At 35.7% G+C, this 20528-nt stretch overlaps 1 protein-coding gene across 1 annotated transcript in view; it reads left to right on the top strand.

Moving 5' to 3' along the window:
• The window catches only part of USH2A (usherin), a 905205-nt gene that overhangs the window by 293841 nt on the left and 590836 nt on the right, over positions 1–20528 (top strand). The gene's annotated exons all lie outside the window — the stretch shown is intronic.

The raw sequence follows: 20528 nt of genomic DNA, 5'->3' as shown, positions 1-20528 counted from the left end.
GAAGATATTCTACAGCTGTTTCACATGCGTGGAGGCACTCCTTTCCTTAAGTGTGTGAGTCTGCAAGCAGCTAGCAGGTCTCTCAGAGAACGTCTTCTGAAAAATAGACATGTATTTGTAATCCTTACTTTGCATTTTTAATTTTACAAGAGAAAAAACACAAAACACATTTTTCATTTTTATTGAAATATAATTGATTTACAATGTTGTATTAGTTTCAGGTGTGTACACATACAAACATATCTATACACACACGCACACACATACACGCTTTTTCAGATTGTTTTCCATTAGCAGTTAGTGCAAGCTATCGAGTACAGTTTCCTGTGGTATATAATAGTTCCTTGGTGTTTATTTTATGTACAGTAAAATGTATCTGTTAATCCCAAACACATTTTAATGTAAATTTCCAAGGTCGCAAAATTAATCTATATGTTTATTTTTTGAATCCGATGAATTGACAGCTACATTGTAGTGAGGAAAGACCTAAGCCATTCTCAGATGAAGTCTACTGGACACCGAATAGTTAACTGTGGCAGAGACCAACTAGTCCCTCGTCTCTTTCCCCAGATGAGGAAACAGGCCAAGAAACTCACAGTGGTTTATTTACATCAGGGGTAGAGTCCCTGTGGATAGTAGAAACTTCCAGCCCAGAGATTTTTCTACCACATCTCTTTGTCTTGATATTTGGTTTCCCATGGTTTTAAGATTAAAGAGGTGAAACCATCAGTTTAAAAAATCACTAAGTTCAACAACAGTTGGACTATTTGGAATATGGTTGGAAAATGTGGTTTTGGGCAAGAAGACCATTGTGTAATCAAAAATAGATATTTGAATCTCACCTACTAAAACTTAAATATTGCCCAATGTAATGTGATGCTGGTGATGCTGACTGGCATCACTGACTCGAGGGACATGAGTTTGAGCAAGCTCCAGGAGTTGGTGATGGACAGGGAAGCCTGGCGTGCTGCAGTCCATGGGTTCGCAGAGTCAGACACAACTGAGCAACTGAACTGAACTGAATGTAATGTGCTTCAATTATTTTTAACTCTTTAGAGTTTCTCTCATCTTCTCTACATGTGTACCCCATTTTCTCTTACTTCAGAGAAATCTTATTTGCAGAGCATGGCAGATTGAAAGCGTAGAGCACCAAGACTAGGGAGAAGGGAGCTAAGAAGGCTTTTGCTGATAGAAGGGGCACAAATATTGCTAAAGGTCAAAATGACATTTAATGATCTTTCTGGCTAACAGATTCTACGAAGTTTGTTTTACTTTGTTTTTGGTTTAAATAAGACCTGATTCCATGGTACCAAATCCTCAAAAAACATAGATTTTAATTCTTACATATCTAGAGACATTTTGATATTAAGGCTCAAGATTTCCTGAAGATACCATTCTAGTCTAAGACAGTATAAAAATGGTTGATCAGATGAACATGTCAAATCATAAAAAGTTTAAAACATATTTGCCCTATTCTAGAAGACAAGGAAATGCATGACATGTTTTACAAAATGTTTATGGCAAGAATTAGAATCTTTTTTTTTTTTTTTAAATAATGAACTCCTGCAAACTGAAAACCTAGGTATGCAGAACGCCTTGTACCCTGATGATGCCAGATAAATGAGGACTTACTATCCAGAGTCTTTCCGTAGACAAGAAAAGCCCTTCTCTGCACTGGTCACCCTTAATTACACTGAGTTTTTGGTGTGTCTCTTCAGGAGAAGGTCACCATGTCAAGAATAATGAGGGGAAATGGCACTGTGAACATTACTGGGTGAGATGTGGTATATTTCTTACTTTCAATTATTGTCTCTTTGTTTGAATCATTAGCATTTGGCAGATTTGTTGCTGAGTTTGTTGTTCTGATTTAAAACTTGGGGTTAGGTTGAATATATTCTTATCTTGATCTTATTTTTCTGCCTTGACTTGCATTTCTTTCTGAGTTTCTGACTTGAATTGCTCTATTTCTTCTTTCTTTCTTTTTATTTTTTTTCTGCTGAGCTTTGCTTTGTTTTGTATTCCTATCTGGAGGTGTTCTCTTCCACCCACTTCGTCATCTTGTTATATTTCTAATTTTGCCTGCTTTGTTTCTCTGAGTTGTTCATTAGCTTTTTGGTTTTTTTAAAGTTATTCTCCTATTTAGTGTATGCAGTACCTAATCAGTAAACTTCCTTGCTTGCCGCAGGAATTCCAAGTCCTTGTATTTTCTGTCAGCTCTGATACTGCCTGAGAGGGGTTTCTGTGCTTTGGCTAATGTGCTATTGTCTAAATTTGCAGGGTTTCAGCTCATTACACTGACTTTAATTTTGATGTATTTGTATTTTATCCAGTTCAAGTCATGTTTCTTTCCTCTATCAATTTAATTACTTTCTGCCTGGGCAACATTGTGTTTATACAATTGCTGCTAAAGTGACAAAAGGTTTCTATTTAAATTACCACCCAGAACATCAGCAGTTCGGTCTAAAAGATACATGGAGCACCTCTGATTGATGTCTTATCTTTGTGTGGGAAAGAAAATCTAGAATATTGAGAAGGTCTTCTTTATAGAAGGTAGTCATGCCTGGTTTACAATGTGGAGTCATTAATGTAGGAGATGAGTGTAGGGCTATGAGGTCATTGTGCTGCTTCCCTGTAAGATAAGAATATATGACCAATTTCTGTTCTGTACAAGCCATGCCCTTATATCAATAGCAGGAAAAACATCTTTGTGAGGTGTTTAACTTATTTTTATCTTCAATACCAAGTTCCTGCTCTCATCTATGGGAGTATATACTTTGTCTCTAAGCTCCTGGGTCTGAATCATGGTCTTTCTCTAATAATTTTGCATTTGAGTTTGTAAGTCAGAAGCATTACTTGAGTTTCCATTACATGGACAATGATAGAGCAACTGGTGGAAAAACAAATAACTTGGGGAACATGTTAACTCTTCTTGTTTTCAAAACATTTTCAATAATGGGAAAAACAGGGAAAAGCATATGAGAAATATATCTTTGGAAACAGAAACAGGGAAACACCACAAGAAATCCATGGTTGGTTCCTTCTGGGATATAATTTGCATACCTCCTACAGGCCTTGCAATGGCCACTTGAAAATGCGTCAGAGACACAGGCTGATAGGTTTGCCTGAACAAGCGTCGTAGATACAGGTCATCAATTGGCTCATGAATATGACCAACCAGTGTGCTCCCTACTCAATTGCTTAGTTCTGCTTTACATGAACCTAAAACACATATACAAGAACTTACTCTCCACCCACTCTACTTATATCATCCTGTATTTCCCTGAATGACTAGTTGCTGAGCACTCATGCGCAGCAAAACTGTTACCATTTACTAAGGAGAAGAAAAAAAGATTAAAACAAAATCAATTCCTTTTTGGTAAAAGCATTTTCTCTAGTAACTGGATAATTTTCCTGGGCCTCAGTTTTCTTACCTGTATAATGGGGATGAATGAAGTATGCAAAACAAACAGTGTAGCATTTCTAGAATATTCAGCTCAGAATGTGTCACAGGTGAGAGCTCTGTCAGGGAAAGTTATTTTTCCTTCTGCTCCCCTCTTGTCAAGATCAGTTGTCTCACTCTATCAAATAAAACTAAATTTCTGGCTTAGTTCATAGCCAGGATTATTATGATATATTACATTAACACACTTGACCTTGATGGAGAATGGTTTTTCTGAGTTTATTGCCTGGCAACAGACTGGCAAATTCTCTGCTTCCTACACTCTTTGGCCCTCCTCTTGACAGGCCTGGCGCTATGCAACCTCTCCCTTAAGGTTCACTGCCCTCAGTCCCTGAGGCCAGTATAGAATTCACCTGCAAGATGCAGACTCTTGCTCTAAGATTCTCAGGAAGTCAGTCCTCCTGAAGAATCTGACCTTGACTTTGTGCACACTTTTGACAGCCTCCTAGCATGTTCCCCGGACCTACACTCACCACTCTCATCTTCTTGGTGCTGGTAATTGACTCCCTCTGTGTTCTTGGAAACCTGCCCAGTACCCTAGAACCTGTGTTGCTGTCTGGCTCTTACTAGGCTACCTTCTGAGAATAAAGTCTACCCTGCACTCTTCTTGACTCTAGACTCTAACTATACACAAGGCTGTTCTGCTGAACTGTGCTGGCTTGTTGGGCCTTCCAAGTTCTGCCTATTTGGAGATAAACATGGTTGTACTTGTCAGTCTGTCCAGATATCTCCATTGTAGCCCTGTCTTTATTCTACTTTCTTTAGCCTGTGTCCTTCTAACGTGTCCCTGGTATGTTTTGAGTACCAGCTTTTTGTTGTGCTCTGCCCGTACAAACCCGTATGATTAGAAGCCATACATTTCCCCTGAACCTTCAGCTAGATATTCAGACTACCTATCCATCCTGATGCTGGGAAGACTGAGGGCAGGAGGAGAAGGGGGCAACAGAGGATGAGATGGTTGGATGGCATCACCAACTCAAAGGACATGATTTTGAGCAAGCTTCAGGAGATGGTAAAGGACAGCTCAGCCTGACATTCTGCAGTCAATGTGGTCACAAAGAGTCAGACATGACTAGGTGGCTGAACAACAACCCACCCAGGTGAATGTGTCTCCATTGAGTTCTGCCTTTCATTTCAGACCTGATCTGCTATGCTGGGCATCTTTACTCTGTGATATCTTGCAGACTTCATGTAGCAATATGTTTTTTTTTTCTGTGACAACCATACCTTTTTTTATATGTTGCATTTGAGATTTTTTTAGTGTGATGATTCCTTTTATATTAAAATGCCTTTTCCTGTAGCCCTTTGGTTCCTTTGTACCACCTCATGGAAATGGATCAGTATGAACTTACTTTATTCCAAAGTATATTCAGTATTGAACAACATGGTAACTCGTGTTTCGGACAGGGGCGCCGAATTTTTATGAACTCTAAAGCACTGTCCATAGTTATAATGAAGCGTCTACATAAAATTGTGTAATATGTGAGTTTCTTATTCCTCAAATAGCCTAATTGATTGTTCATTGGGCTCACTCAGCCAAAAGTAGAGAGAAACTTTGTACAGACATCATTAGTTTTTCTCCATTTAGAGATTAATCATGAAGAGCTCTGGCTCTTTAATTCTGTAATTTGTATATTTAATGGGCTGCTGCAGAATCTATGACAGTAATTAGCATAGCCTGAAAACTCATTAATACGCAACAACATGATTAATGCAGCATTAATGCAAACATGACTGAAGTTATTTGGGTTATGTAGTAAGAAGATTAAAGCTAAAATGTCCTGTTTGTTTTACCAGTGGTGAGTATAATAGGGTGGCAAAAAAATAAAATAAAAACAGGTATCAAATTAGCTGTTTTAAAATAGAGAAAAAACAGAAAAAATTTAAATCAAGGTGACTTCCCTTTTCACTTAGCTCTAAAATTTAGGGCAAAAAATATTCTCTACTTTTCCATCTATTCATTTATTCATAAAATTATTAATAAAGGCAAATTCCCTCAACCTTTTGGTTTAACCTAGTTAACCTTTGAGCATTTTAAATATAATGTTATTAGTCTTACAGTGAAAAATCTTTAAATTATACCAATCTTTAACCAATGTATTATACATTTGTCTTGACTAATATACACTATTGGCTATGACAAATAATTAAAAGACTGGTTTTTGATCATGTAGAAGTTGTGTACTCTGGCCCCTTCTCACGGTGCTACCGTCTTAAGTCGATGTGTAATAGTTTATAAGATATTGTTATTCTAATTCCATAGATTTCAACAAAAGCACATATTTGTCACGTATTACATGTAAAATAATGAAATAATAGCCTTTTGGGAGAAACAGTTGTAAAATCTTGCTTGTTGTTGTTGTCTTCTTATATAGTCATTCTGAAGTCTTTTTTTTTTTTTCTATTTAATATAATCTGCTTTATTAGCTGCCCTAACCTTTAAATGACTTACTTCTCCATCTTGTAGTCAAATGTCAAGAGTCACTTATCACACTTGAAACAAAACTTGCATTTTCAGGTCAAGCAATCTTGAAAGACTAAAGGGGAAAAAAAAAAGTATATATCAGCTTTCTTGTGTTTGTTTTCCTCTATGTGTCATGAGAAAATCTTTTTAATTTTATTTTTTTAATTAAAAAAAAAATCAGGTGACTATATATTAGGTACCAGACTCTTGGCTGGGCCTCGTGGAGGAGGAGTGAATCCACCATTTGGTATCTGGACTTGAAAATGGCCATGTTGTAGAGGAGAAGCTCTTTTCTACCTAAGGATTTTGACAGATGGGAATTAAACAGCGCTATAAACAAACAAAGAAATCAGCATTACTGCTACCAACAGATGGCGCTATTAGCGGCTTAAATAGTGACTGTGAAACCAGTGTATTTGCTAACAGACTTTCAAAGGAAAGTCTATTTTTAAGGAGACGAGCCTCTATAAATACAAGAAAGTAGTACACATGCTCAATTTTCTTTAACTAGGGCCTTGTCAAAATATCTGTAAAGTTTCTTTAAAATCATATATATAGACTATTTCACTTCATTTAAATATATCATCTTTTACACAAATGTGCATGTGTGAAATTAAGTTGTAGCAGAAATTTAAAGCAACACAATTAGAGGAAAACTGGTCTTTAGATGTAATCTATGCAGAATTACATTACGCTGGCCAACTGGTACTTACAAAACTGAGCAAGTAAATTCTACTGAAATATACCAACTTCCTATTTATTTTTAAAGGAGAAGACCTAGAAATAGAAAATGCATCATTGGGTAAAATCATTTGCCTCTAATGTTTTATTTCACCTCTATGGGTTTTAGTGTACTAGAGAACTGTTTAATCAGACCATTACCAAATTGAATAAATGGCTACTTAGTGATTACTGGACTATTAAGTGATTGGGGTTTTGGAGAGCTTCTTTTTATAAATAAGCTTTCTTTGAATAGTTCATATAAGACCATCCTAATAAATGATATGGAACAGAATCTATTTGCTAAACAATATCTCGGTCTTTCCTTTATTTCTGTATAGTGACTAAACAACCAGTCTTCTTAGCTTGTAGCCAAACGTTTTACTTTACAAAGCTATGCAGCCTTGGCTATATATGGCATATTCTCATACTGCCATTAACAGTGTTTGCAATCACTGGTTCAGAAACATGCAGAAATGAGGCATTTTGTTTTGTCTTGAATTGAAAACAACCAAGACTTTAATACATTTAGAGAATTTTTTCTGAGGCTGTACTCCAGGGGCCTGTTGTTGAGGTCTTTGCAGCTAAGTCGCTTCAGTCATGTCCGACTCTGTGCGACTCCATAGACGGCAGCCCACCAGGCTCCCCTGTCCCTGGGATGCTCCAGGCAAGAACACTGGAGTGGGTTGCCATTAAAGTTGAGGTCTTTAAAAGGTGGTAAAAGGATGAATTGGTACATTCATTATTAAGGGATGGTGTCACAGTGAGCAAACAAATATCCCATTAGAATTTGGAGATCAGGAATGGTTTTGCCCTGGATTTTGAGGAAGCAAAAAAGAAACATGTTGATTAAAGTTTGAACCAAAAAACATTTTCTCTAAATTCTTGGGGGTTCATCAGTTGTCACATCTTCTCAGTACTAGTGTTCCCAATAATGTACAGTCTGTAAGAAAGACTCAATATTCATTTTTTTTGGGAAAAAAAAATTGAAATGTAGTTAATTTATGATGTGTTAGTTTCAGATGTACAGCAAAGTGATTCAATCACACACACACACACACACATATAAACTGTATCTATTCTTTTTTACTTTCTTTTCTATTATAGATTATTACAAGATAGTGAGTATAGTTCCCTGTGCTATATAGTAGGTCCTTGTTGTTTATTTTATATATGGTAGTGTGTATATTTTAATCCCAAACCCTGTATTTATCCCTCCCCCACCTTTCCCCTTGGGAAACCATAGCTTTGTTTTTTAAGTCTTTGAGTTTGTGTCTGTTTTGTAAATACATTCATTTGTAATCCACTTTTAGATTCCACATATAAGTGTTGTCATATGATGTTTGTCTTTCTCTGTCTGGCTTACTTCACTTACATCTGATGATCTCTAGGTCCATTTATGTTGCTACAAATGGCAAACTTTCATTTCATTTCTTTTTGAACAGTTGACTAATATTCCATTGTTTATATATATCACATCTTCTTTATCCATTTATTTGTCAATGGACACTTAGGTTGCTTCCACTTCTTGGCTATTGTAAATGGTGATGCTGTGAACATTGAATGTATATTTTCACATTACGGTTTTCTCCAGATATAGGCCCAGGAGTGGGATTGCTGAATAATATGGCAGCTTTATTTTTTTTTTTTTTAAGGAAGTTCCGTTCTCTTCTCCATAGTAGCTGTATCAATTTACATTGCCACCAACAGTACAAGAGGGTTCTCTTTTCTTTACATCCTCTAGCATTTATTGCTTTAGACTTTTTGATGATGGCCATTCTGACTGGTGTGAGGTAGTAGTTTTCATTTCATTGTAGTTTTGATTTCTCTAAAATTAGCAATATTGAGCATCTTTTCATGTGCCTTTGGCCATCTTTATGTCTTCTTTAGAGGAATGTCTATTTAGGCCTTCTGTCCATTTTTTGACTGGGTTTTTTTTGTATTTTGTTATTGAGCTGTATGAGCTGTTTGTATATTTTGGAGATTAATCCCTTGTCAGCTGCATTGTTTGCAAATATTTTCTGCCATGCTGTAAGTTATCTTTTTGTTTTATTATGTCCTTTGCTGTGCTAAAGCTTTTAAGTTTAATCAGGTCTCATTTGTTTATTGTTGTTTTTATTTCCATTACTCTAGAAGATGGATCCAAAAAGATATTGCTGTGATTTATGTCAGAGTGCTCTGCCTATGTTTCCCTCAAGAGTTTTATAGTATGCCGCTTTACATTTAGGTCTTTGATTCATTTTGAGCTTATTTTTGTGTATGGTGTTAGAGAATGTTCAAAGTTCACTCTTTTACACGTAGCTGTCATCGATATACATTTCTTAACTAGAGTAAGAACTTACTGTAACTTTACACAGAAGTATACTTCCCTCTAATAAAGGACTGTGCCCTTGTGAGAAGTTGGACTGTGGAAAGGTTGTGCAATGAGGATGCTGAGCCTTCTGTTCTCCCAGAGAGGCCCTGAGATTGCTCAAGTTGTAGGACCGTTTCTGTCTTGGAGTTGGACAGTATTCAAGATGTGTCTAATTACAAGCTTTCTGTTCTGTAAACTGTAAAGTAAAGGTACAGAATAGCCCTCTGTGGTTAATACCAAATCAAAACCCTCTCTAAGCAAATAAAAATCAATGGATTGATAGTAATAATAGTAACAGCTAATACTTATACAGGGTCAAAAGTTTCTAAGTACCTTATGTGCATTATTACTTCTTCTCCCCAAGAATTTTGTGAAGGAAGAAACTCTCATTATCTCTTATTATACATGAAGAAATTAGGTACAGAAAGGTTAAATAAGGTCCAAGGTCACATATAAATTAAGTTCTTGAGCTGGTATTTGAACCCAGGCACTGTGGCTCTATATCTATTTTTTATTTATAATTGTAGATATCCATTGTATTTAATTTATATTTAATTATATTTAATTTATATTTATGTATTTAATTATATATTTATTGAATATTATATGTATTTAATATTATAATATATTATACACATAACACACATATGATATACATACAATATACATATATTAACATACATATAATATACATATACAATATAATACATATACACACATATATACATATATACATACATACAATATAATACATATACAATAATATAACATACATATAACATAAATATATAACATTATATGTATTTAATTATATATAATTGTAGATGAATGAATAAAGAAGTTGTGGTACATATATACAGTGGAATATTAGTCATACAGAGGAACGAATTTGAGTCAGTTGAACTAGGGTGGATGAACCAAGAGCCTGTTACATAAAGTGAAGTAAGTTAGAAACAGAAAAATACTGTATCCTAATGCATGTATATGGAATCTAGAAAAATGGGACTGATGAAGCAATTTGCAGGGCAGGAATGCAGAGAATGGAATTGTGGACACAGCAGGAGGAGAAGAGGCCGGGACAAATTCAGAGGGTAGCATTTATTTTGAACTGCTAAGGTAAATACCAAATTCCCTCTTCTTTGAAGTCACACCAAAGAAATGTCTTAACAAAATGATACAGGACACGTGGAAGGGGAAAGAAAGATTGTTTTAACTCTTGCAATGCTGTAAGTTGGACAACAGGGTGGGGACCAGCTGCAGCCTCCTATTTAGCCAGCTAGGGAGATGGGTCCCAGCCTGGGTCCTCTTTTAAGTACATGATGTGTGTGTGTGTTAGTCACTAGGTCGTGTCCAACTCTTTGTGACCCCATGGTGTGTAGCCTACCAGGCTCCTCTGTGCATGGGCTTTTCCAGGCAAGTAAACTGGAGTGGGGTTGCCGTTTCCTTCTCCAGAGGATCTTCCAGACCCAGGGATCAAACCTGGGTCTCCTGCATTGCAGGCAGCATCTTTGTTGTCTGAGCCATCAGGAAAGCTGCTGGAAAATACTTTTAACCTTCTAATTTTCTCAATACTTTCTCCAAAAGTAGTTAATATGTTTGGAGTGATTTAATTGAGGTGCTATGCAATTATATTACCTGATTAAAACAAAAATATTTGCTCATAAACATATTTGTCTGCACAAAGGAAAATGTTTCTCTGATTTTTAAAACAAGTTTGACTTATTTTTACTGAATTGAATTTACCTAATGTTTTAGTCTTGTGATAAAGTATTAAATATGAATTAATAGCCAAATTCAAATATATGCATTGTTCTCATGCAAATCTGTTGTTCTCAATTGCTACAGTAGTGTGAATAAAGAAAATAGAATTAAGTTGCAGTCAGAAGGGTCTCAGTTACTTACAAGGATTTACTCCCTAACAGTAAGAGTGATCATACAATGATATGGGCTACTAAAAGTATTGTGAAATTTTACTTTTTCATTCATTCAGCATGCATTTATAGGCATTCTGATATTTCAAAACACATTTTTAGAGATAGTAAATATTGCAGTCTGATCACATTTGTAGCTTATGTATTCCTCGGCCTGAAATGAGAAGACTGGTCTCTTCTAGTGAAATATCCTTTCCCTCTGGAGAGTGTCCCCCGATGCCATTGCAGTAAAGCACTTGGTCCCTGGCACACCAAGGTTGCCCAAGCTGAGGACAGGGTGCAGTTCTAGACAGCCAGCAGAGCTCCCGTCTTGCCTTACTTCTGCCAAGCAAGATAAAGTGGGGGCAGGACAGGGGCTGATTAGCCAAGGGTTTCATGGCTAGGCTAAACTGGCTTCCGTGAATCTTCAGGAGCATCCCCATTCTTTCCATTCTCTATTTATAAAAGAGGCTATATGGGGTGATTATGCCTAAATAGATGGGTTCTTATGTATTGATCCGCAGGAGGTCCCCTAAGCCCTTGGGATGCTTTTTGTTATTTGTTTTCCCGTTTGTCACAGTGTTGAAAGAATAGCCAGCTCCTTCCTCTTGGATTCCCTTGCTCAGTAAAGAAAATTCTTCCATGCAAGAACCAGGACATGAGTATACCACTATCTTCAAACTGTAGGGTCAGAATCAGAAGTAGACATTTTGATTCCATTTCATTATTTGAAAGTGCAACAAGATAAATTGTTTTCATTTTATTTCACTTCTGAGATTCTAGTTTTCTGCAAAGGAGCCTGAAATATGGTTTAATATTGGCCCAGTTGCTTGCATCAGCTGAGTTTGTTAGTAGAAAGGCTTTGGTATAGAACTTGCGAAGCACATTTCTTTAATGCTGCTTGGGGTCATTGAACACTTTCAAACATTAGACTTGACATGAAAGACACTAAACCATTTCAAGGTCAAGATCACTCAGAAATTATACTAATGCTGCAAGTAGAACTTATTTTCCCACTACACTTGTTCTGCAAAATAGAACAGCGTATTTCAGTACATTTTTTATACTTTGCATATTAAAATAAAGTTTTGATATATCTTTTTTGATATGAATCAATATAAATGTAATTCAATGAAATATGTGTGCATATATGTGCATATATATACATATGTACAACTGTATATATGAAATATATATGTATATGTATGCACCTAGATCTTCTATGAGTTATAATACATGAAAGTAGAACTCAAATTCTTTATAGATATATGTCAGAAAGTTTATTTTTCAATTGTATAGAAAGAAAAAAATAAATGATACAATTTCATTTTTAAAAATAATGTTTTCATAACCACCTTTTTTGAAAATTTAAGGTTAGCACTTGTTTGCTGGAATCACTGGTTAAGATACCAACCATTTTACAAGTTGTCAAAGTAGAACATATTATTTGTTTCAGGAAATCAAAATACATTCTGAATTTTCTATTTTTTTCTGCTTAAAATGAGTAAGTGTGACGTGTAAATTATAATTCACAATCCAGTTGTCATTAAATGGCATTCAGTCTTATTATAGATCATCATGACTTCAATCCAACATACCAAAATTGTCTAAAATGATCTCAAAATGGAATGTATTTATATAGTAGATGAAATAATTATAACTGTAAGGTGATTGAAATTGAACATATAATATATAAAAAGGAGGGATGACAAATGATAATTAGTGAAAGCATTTTTATTAAGATAATATCTTCTTCATAATATAATTGCCTTTCATGTGAAATTCTGATTTTTTATTAATGATTATATGAATATTTTGGTGTGCAAAAGCAGTTTGGGAAAATAATCTGGAGTTGGATAAATGGAAAGATACAAATATAGACAGAGCTATATAAGTAGATCTATCTCTGTGTGCATAAAAAATTTTACCTAAAATTTCATACACTATAGGTCTGTATTTTTGTAATTAAGATAAAAGCTACTCAGAAGAGGAAATCATCAGAGATGGTCTTTGGTAACATTTGTTGCAGTTTATAGCACTTGGCTTGTTAATTGCTTTTGATAATAGAGTGTTTACTTTGGTGGTTCTGTCCATGGGGAATTCTATGGAAATCCCCAGAAGCTATAGTCACCTAAAATGTTTTTTCTTTTGGAGAACATTCTTTGTCTGCTCTTACAACTCTCTGTTAGCCTGTTGTTGCTGTTCAGTCACTAGGTTCTGTCGGACTCTGCAACCCAGTGGACTACAGAGCACCAAGCTTCCCTGTCCTTCACTATTTCCTGGAGCTAGCTCAAATTCATGCCCATTGAGTTGATGATGCTATCTAACCATCTCATACTCTACTTTTGCTGGCAAAGTGATGTCTTTGCTTTTTAATATGCTGTCTAGGTTTTGTCATGGCTTTCCTTCCAAGGAGTAAGCATCTTTTAATTTCATGGCTGCCATCACTGTCCACAGTGATTTTGGAGCCCAAGAATATAGTGCGTCACTGTTTCTACTTTTTCCCCTTCTTTTTGCCATGAAGTGATGGGACCTTCTGTTAGCCTAAAGTTTTCTGGCATAACAACAGAAATACAGATGAATGGAACAAGACAGAAAGCCCAGAAATAAACCCATGCACCTATGAGTACATTATTTTTGACAAAGGAGGCAAGAATATACAATGGGGCAAAGACAGCCTCTTCAATAAATGGTGCTGGGAAAACTGGAAAGCTACATATAAGAGAATAAAACCAGAACACCTCCTAATGCCACACACAAAGATAAACTCAAAATGGATTAAAGAACTAAATCTAAGACAAGAAACTATAAAACTCTCAGAGGAAAACATAAGCAGAACACTCGATGACATAAAACAAAGCAAGATCCTCTATGAGCCACCTCCTAGAGTAATGGAAATAAAAACAAAAGTAAACAAGTGGGACCTGATTAAATTTAACAGCTTTTGCACAGCAAAGGCAACTAGAAGCAAGGTGAAAAGACAAGCCTCAGAAGGGGAGAAAATAATAGCAAATGAAACAACCGACAAAGGATTAATTTCCAGAATATACAAGCAGCTCGTACAACTCAATGCCAGAGAAACAAACAACCCAATCAAAAAGTGGGGAAAAGACTTAAACAGACATTTCTGCAAAGAAGATGTACAGATGGCCAACAAACACATGAAAAGATGCTCAACATTGCACATTATTAGAGAAAGGCAAATGAAAACCACAATGAGACATCGCCTCACACCGGTCAGAATGGCCGTCATCAAAAAGTCTACAAACTGTAAGTGCTGGAGAGCGTGTGGAGAAAAGGGAATGCTCTTGACCTGTTGGTAGGAGTGTAAATTCATACAGCGACTATGGAAGACTATGGAAGTATGGAGATTCCTTAAAAAACTAGGAGCAAAACCACCATATGACCCAGCAATCCCACTCCTAGGCATATACGCTGAGGAAACCAAAATTGAAAAAGACACATGTATCCCATTGTTCATTGCAGCACTATTTGCAATAGCTAGATCGTGGAAGCAACCTATATGTCCATTGACAGATGAATGGATAAAAGATGTGGTACATATACACAGTGGAATATTACTCAGCCAAAAAAGGAACACATTTGAGTCAGCTAAGAAGATGTGGATGAACCTAGAACCTATTATATAGAGTGAAGTGAGTCAGAAAGAGAAAGACAAATATATTCGAACACACATATATATGAAATCTAGAAAAATGGTACTGAAGGATTTATTTACAGGGCAGCAATAGAGAAACAGACATAGAGAATAGACTTATGGACATGGGGAGAGGGGAGGAGAGGGTGAGATGTAGGGAAAGAGTAACATGGAAACTTACATTACCATCTGTAAAATAGAGAGCCAATGGGAATTTGCTGTATGGCTCAGGAAACTCAAACAGGAGCTCTATATCAACCTAGAGGGGTGGGATGGGGCAGGAGATGGGAGGGACGTTCAAAAGGGAGGGGATATATGTATACCTATGGCTGATTCATGTTGAGTTTTGACAGAAAGCAACAAAATTTTGTAAAGCATTATCCTTCAATAAAATATAAAGTGAAAAAGAAATAAAAACATAAAAATATTGAGAGGATGAATAAATTGTCATATATTAAAATTATCAGATAATATTATGAACTAAATAGAAAGTGCAGAGACTGATTCAATAGAAGATATGTTAATATGTTAAAGGTCGGAATTGCAATCATTAAACATTATTCAGCAAATATTTTTGACCATCTATTTTGTGTCAGCCATGTAAATAACAAAATTTATGTGGAAAATATAGGAAGATGAGATACAATTATTGGGAAATACAGATTTTAAAACATTGGAATTTTTAGAATAAAAATTACATTTAAAAACTAATCTGTAAGGAAAGAGAGTAAATGACTGTGACATATCTGATAGTGAAATACCCTTAATAGAGAAAGAAAACATAGAAGTCAATAATAAAGACAAATTGCCCAACTTAAAAAAAATGGTGAAGATTTTGAAATACCCAAATGAAGAGCAATGATTAAAATTTTAACTTCAGAGTTCACCCTAGAACTACAAATTAAAGCTAGAGTAAGATTCCAACATTAATCTGTCTAATGCTAGTTGCTGCCCTCCAGATACTCCAGGCCAAATCTCCTGATTCAGTTCAGTTCAGTCGCTCAGTCGTGTCCAACTCTTTGGGACCCCATGAATTGCAGCACGGCAGGCCTCCCTATCCATCACCAACTCCCGGAGTTTACTCAAACTCATGCCCATTGAGTCGGTGATGCCATCCAGCCATCTCATCCTCTGTCGTCCCGTTCTCCTCCTGCCCCCAATCCCTCCCACCATCAGGGTCTTTTCCAATGAGTCAACTGCTCACATGAGATGGCCAAAGTATTGAAGTTTCAGCTTCAGCATCAGTCCTTCCAATGAACACCCAGGACTGATCTCCTTTAGGATGGACTGGTTGGATCTCTTTGCAGTCCAAGGGACTCTCAAGAGGCTTCTCCAACACCACAGTTCAAAAGCATCAATTTTTCAGCACTCAGCTTTCTTCACAGTCCAACTCTCACATTCATACATGACCACAGTCCAACTCTCACATCCATACATGACCAACAGACCTTTGTTGCCAAAGTAATGCCTCTGCTTTTTAAATATGCTGTCTAGGTTGGTCATAACTTTCCCTCCAAGGAGTAAGCGTCTTTTAATTTCATGGCTGCAATCACCATCTGCAGTGATTTTGGACCCCCCAAAAATAAAGTCTGACACTATTTCCACTGTCTCCCCATCTACTTCCCATGAAGTGATGGGACCAGATGCCATGATCTTAGCTTTCTGAATGTTGAGCTTTAAGCCAACTCTTTCACTCTCCTCTTTCACTTTCATCAAGAGGCTTTTTAGTGCCTCCTCATTTTCTGCCATGAGTGGTGTCATCTGCATATCTGAGATTATTGATATTTCTCCCGGCAATCTTGATTCCAGCTTGTGATTCCTCCAGCCCAGTGTTTCTCAGGATGTACTCTGAATATAAGTTAAATAAGCAGGGTGCCAATATACAGCCTTGATGTACTCCTTTTGCTATTTGGAACCAGTCTGTTTTCCATGTCCAGTTCTAACTGTTGCTTTCTGACCTGCATGCAGGTTTCTCAAGAGGCAGGTCAGGTGGTCTGGTATGCCCATCTCTTTCAGAGTTTTCCACAGTTTATTGTGATTCACACAGTCAAAGGCTTTGGCATAGTCAATAAAGCAGAAATAGATGTTTTTCTGGAACTCTCTTGCTTTTTCGATGATCCAGGGGATGTTGGCAATTTGATGTATGGTTCCTCTGCCTTTTCTAAAACCAGCTTGAACATCTGGAAGTTCACAGTTCCCGTATTGCTGAAGCCTGGCTTGGAGAATTTTGAGCATTATTTTATTAGTGTATGAGATGAGTGCAATTATGCGATAGTTTGAGCATTCTTAGGCATTGCCTTTCTTAGGGATTGGAATGAAAACAGATCTTTTCCAGTCCTGTGGCCACTGCTGAGTTTTCCAAATGCTGGCATATTGAGTGCAGCACTTTCCCAGCATCATCTTTCAGGATTTGAAATAGCTCAACTGGAATTCCATCACCTCCACTGTTCGTAGTGATGCTTTCTCAGGCCCACATTCCAGGATGTCTGGCTCTAGATGAGTGATTACACCATTGTGATTACCTGGGTTGTGCAGATCTTTTTTGTACAGTTCTTCTGTGTATTCTTGCCACCTCTTAATATCTTCTGCTTCTGTTAGGTCCATACCATTTCTGTCCTTCTTTGAACCCATCTTTGCATGAAATATTCCCTTGGTATCCTTAATTTTTTTGAAGAAATCTTTAGTCTTTCCCATTCTATTGTTTTCCTCTATTTCTTTGCATTGATCGCTGAGGAAGGCTTTCTTATCTCTCCTTGCTTTTCTCTGGAACTCTGCATTCAAATGGGAATATCTTTCTTTTTCTCCTTTGCTTTTCACTTCTCTTCTTTTCACAGCTATTTGTAAGGCCTCCTCAGACAACCATTTTGCCTTTTTGCATTTTTTTCCCATGGAGATGGTCTTGATCCCTGTCTCCTGTGCAATGTCACGAACCTCCGTCCATAGTTCATCAGGCACTCTGTCTATCAGATCTAGTCCCTTAAATCTATTTCTCACTTCCACTGTATAGTCACAAGTGATTTGATTTAGGTCATACCTAGTGGTTTTCCCTACTTTCTTCAATCTCCTCTTGATAGTGGAAGTAGTTGCCTGAAATGGTTGTATATGAAATGGAAGGAAGATAAGCAACTTGAGAAGTCTCTTGCTACAAAGTCAGAAATGAAAAGGCAATTAGATGAAAATTCCAGTTCATTAATTTATAAAGTCACACACTACTACAGGATTTTAGAGGTCACCTAATTCAGTGCCTCCATACACCAAGGCCTACTCTGTACAGGAAGTAAAGAGTCCAGACATATGTATGTTTCAGAAGGTATCTGGTGCTATTGCTTCCTTGTATTCTTTTCACTTAGAGATTATGAAGCATGTGTGGTTCTTATTACAGTGACATTCAGGCAGTCACAGTTTTTAATTGATCCTAGGTAGAAATGGAGGATTATTTTAAAGATAAAAGAGACCATTTTTTTGTTTTATAAAGACTAGGATTAAGTACTCTTTCCTAACACTTACTACATAGTAAAACTCTTTATTCTTGTTTTTTCTCTAGTAGTTCTCTACTTTTTATCCTAATCTTCTTTTGCGACGTGATTGCTAGAATGCTAATCTTATATTTCCCAAGTTCTTTAGTAGTAAACAGCTGAAAAACAATTTAATTTTTAAAATTAAGAAATAATACACATTTAAATAAAGACATTTGGCATCCTAATAAAGAGTTAGCCATTTCGGGATTAAATCCAGGACATTTATAATATTTTCAGATTAATTATTAATTGTTTTTTTGTCAACTATAGCCAATGAAAATTTTGTTATTCATGTATTTATAAGGCTGGTTAGCCATAAATATTTTATAATTGGAGACATTTTTAGCACCATCTAATGGCAGTCAAATAAAAAGCAAAACTTTTTCCAATTTAGAATTTGTTTGCATAATTCAAATTAAGCATACAGCTAGAGTTGCTTCTATATGAATCTGAACTGTGTTCTCTAATGCACCAAATGGGCAACTAAAAATCCATCTCCAAGCAATTGGTTTGCATGGGAATGAAGCAGAAGGGATATTCTATAATGAAGCCAAGGAATTTCTGCTTTTTTTATGAGAGCAAAGGTAAGAAAATATCTATGTAATAGAATACATTAATTTTATGTGAGGAGTTCTTTTAATTTTAAAACCTCATGCATCAAGACTCCATTTTCCACACTCCGGTAAATTTCCTGACAAAATATACCTTGACTATTATATTAACATATCTAATTTATATTGTTTTATAGCAGTTGTTTATAAATCTTTTACCAATTTAATATACTTGTCTAATGAGGCATCTTTTATCTCTAATAGATTTTTTAAAAAACTAAGTCATATCTTTCTATTTATTTTATTTGACTTTTCTGTTGAATGTGAGATCAACAATGTAATTTATATCAGAGATAAATAACCCTAACCCTAGACTATACATTTATATTTCATATGGTTCACAGCAGGGTTTGCAAAACATGTTTACTGTCACATCCTTAGCATTGGGATTAATGGATTTGCTTGTGTGATGCATCTGAAGAATTTATTGATAACACCAGATTCTAGTACTTTTCATTCTCATCTCAACACTTTGGTTTGATATTTCCTTCTACAATACAAAGAATGGACAGTAGGCAGACTGTAAAAACTAAATTCTAGCAGATATCTTTTAAAGGCAACTGGAAAGGGAGATACTGGTCATGGTACTAGTTTAAAAAGCTTCAGGAAAAGCCTCACTTCTACTTCAATATTCTTCTTTTTTATGAACATTTATCTACATCTGTCACTGGCTTTGGAAGCCCTATGTGCTTTTCATATCATTGTCCACCAGCTAAATTATAATCCTTCCTTCACAATCTAGTTCAGTCATCACAGCTTCTGTGAACTTTCCCATATGCTACTCTGTCCTTATTTTAACAGAATTAGTCTTTTTTTTTTTTTTTTTTTTTGCTATTTAACTTATATGAATTATATATCCTTATTTAAGTTATCATTATAGTGTTTCATATTCATTTGGCCCATCTACTGTAGACCAAGATCTATATGAGTTGACTGTTAATATTTATTTCTCAGAAAAAAAGATATATTTTGGTGAAAGAAAAGGTAAATTAACGAGATTGAATTATATTTAAATTATCATCTATTTTTTCTCTAATGTTTACAAGTAACAATATTTAAAAGTAAGTTGATATTTTCATGTTTCTTTTATTTCAGCTAAAATTATCTAATGTTAACTGGTTTGGGGACTTTTATTTTAAACTTTATGTAATAATTGAATGACTTTTCTCAACCAGTGGATCAATATCTATTTCTAAGGAGAAATGACATTTGCCCCTATTATTGAAAGTTAAAAGGAATGAATGTCTGATTTAAAAGCTATTCTAAATTTTTGAAGGATTCTTAGGAGGGGACCATAGTTATTTATACATAAAAGATAGATTTGGAAAATAAAGGCATACTTTTAAGCAGGACAGATGCAGGATTTGCCACAAGGAAAAAATTTTAATGTAATGATGACTTACCAATTGAGCAAATAAGTGGATAAATATATCACTTTCAGAAAAGTATAGAAATAACACTAAAATGGTTTATGACTGCCGTCACATGTCACTGTTATAGAAGTCTTAATGAAGTAACAAATAGGAAGTATAAAATTTGAAGTTAAAATGACCAAGTAATCATTATTTTCCAATAATATTATCTCCTATAAAAACCAAGACAATCCATTAAAATGTGTAACTAATGGAACAATCTACAAGTGACCAGATTTATGTATAAATCAGTTGCTTTGCTCATTTAAGATCCTGATGATGAGGAAGACTGATGGCAAGAGGAGAAAGGAGTTTCAGAGGATGAGATGGTTGCATGGCATTGCTGATTCAAGGACATGAGTTTGAGCAAACTCCAGAAGATAGTGAAGGACAGGGAAGCCTAGCATGCTGCAGTTTATGGG

The sequence above is a fragment of the Muntiacus reevesi genome, chromosome 5, assembly GCF_963930625.1.
Source record: "Muntiacus reevesi chromosome 5, mMunRee1.1, whole genome shotgun sequence".
Lineage (NCBI taxonomy): Eukaryota > Metazoa > Chordata > Mammalia > Artiodactyla > Cervidae > Muntiacus > Muntiacus reevesi.
Note: the sequence above shows the minus strand (reverse complement) of the source record. Positions and strands in the feature narration are given on the sequence as shown.